The sequence below is a fragment of the Neomonachus schauinslandi genome, unplaced genomic scaffold (assembly GCF_002201575.2).
Source record: "Neomonachus schauinslandi unplaced genomic scaffold, ASM220157v2 HiC_scaffold_4663, whole genome shotgun sequence".
Taxonomy (NCBI): Eukaryota; Metazoa; Chordata; class Mammalia; order Carnivora; family Phocidae; genus Neomonachus; species Neomonachus schauinslandi.
Genome location: NW_025413351.1, coordinates 1 through 1,352, shown reverse-complemented (window position 1 = coordinate 1,352; position 1,352 = coordinate 1). Strand labels below are relative to the sequence as shown.

Below are 1,352 nucleotides of genomic sequence, written 5' to 3'. Positions count from 1 at the left end.
GATTGCCACTGTGATAGGCCCAGGGCTATCACCTGTTGCACCCAGGGACTCAAGATTCCCCTCCTAGGCCTGGTGTGCCCTTCCTGTCTCATCGGCCAAAGGGATTGGGGATGGGAACTCCCCAGCTGCCCCAAGGGGGCCTAAGTCCCTTGGGAGTCGATGTATGCAAAAGGAGCTCTGAGCTCTCCAGCCCGGACACCTTACCAAGGGCGAGGGCATCAGGAACAGCGCAGGACCATTGGGGACAGTCACCAGTGGCCCAAAGGGGCCCACATCCACCATCTGGATGGTCCCATGGGGCACACCGTGAAGCAGCAAGTTCCCTCAGCTGAACATGGACTGACAGCGACATCCCTGCACTTTCCAGTCCTTGTCCAGGACCCTGACAACATTTAACTTCCCCTGCATGTGGGATGGCCCAAGGGCAGACCTTCAAGGGAAATGTCCACACTCTCCAGACATCCAGGGCTCCTGGCCTGATTCCCATGCAGCCGCTTCCCAGACATGGGCTTCCTGAACCCACCACGAAGGCATCTGCAGCCTCCCTCAATGCCCAGGGTTCTTCAACTCACCTGTCATTGTTGAGGATGTGCTGAGACCCTGGCCAGCATGGCCCGCTGAGAGACACAAAGAGACCAGGGTTAACAAGCAATGGCTCCCTGGGAGGCATCCTGGGAGGGGGAATGAGTGGCCAAAAAGGCTGAAGGCCTTAACCCCTTTGGGCCCCTGGAGGGGGCCACAGCCACAGGGGGGAGTGTCGAGGGATCAGTCACCTCAAGCCCCAAGCTGCAGCACTGCCCAGGGCCCTGAGCATCCTGGGGATGCTGATCCGGGAATGGTCCCTTCCATTGGGAATTAGCGTAATCCTATTAAGCATGATTTTTAGGTGATCATCTCTCTTCGAGACAATATGAGTTCTCATCATTGACCCAAGCAAGGCAATGGTGACACGGGCAGGTGCTCTCCCACCCCCAAACCTAGTTACCGGGGTGCTTACTGTAGAGTTGGACATCCCAGTTGAGGGAGGATGGGGGCAAGAGACGTTGGGCTCCTTGCAGGCACAGGGCCTAGCAAGACTTGGTCGTCAGAGCGAGATCTTCATCTGGGAAAGGATCTGGGGAGAGAGGGGTAGGCCAGGTGTCAAAATGTCCTACACCAGGGCACCTGTCCCTGTGGCTGTAAGCTGACAGTCCAAAACCGTGGCAGTGTGTTGCAAGGCTTGAGCCTGGCCGTCACATGCGAGGGACTGCAAGGAAGGGGCAGGCTACAGGAGCAGAGGTGGCCATACCTGGACCCCAAAACAATGGAGAGTGTGGCCCCTGAGGGAGCCGATTCTTGCTGATGCTGCCCCC

The 1,352-nt window shown here is 57.9% G+C and overlaps 1 non-coding gene across 1 annotated transcript; it reads right to left on the bottom strand.

Moving 5' to 3' along the window:
• Positions 1-850: 850 nt before the first annotated feature.
• Positions 851-931, bottom strand: LOC123323988. Its single transcript, XR_006539582.1, has one exon. It is a non-coding gene; the product is annotated as a small nucleolar RNA SNORD115 (small nucleolar RNA).
• Between the last annotated feature and the right edge of the window lie 421 nt (positions 932-1,352).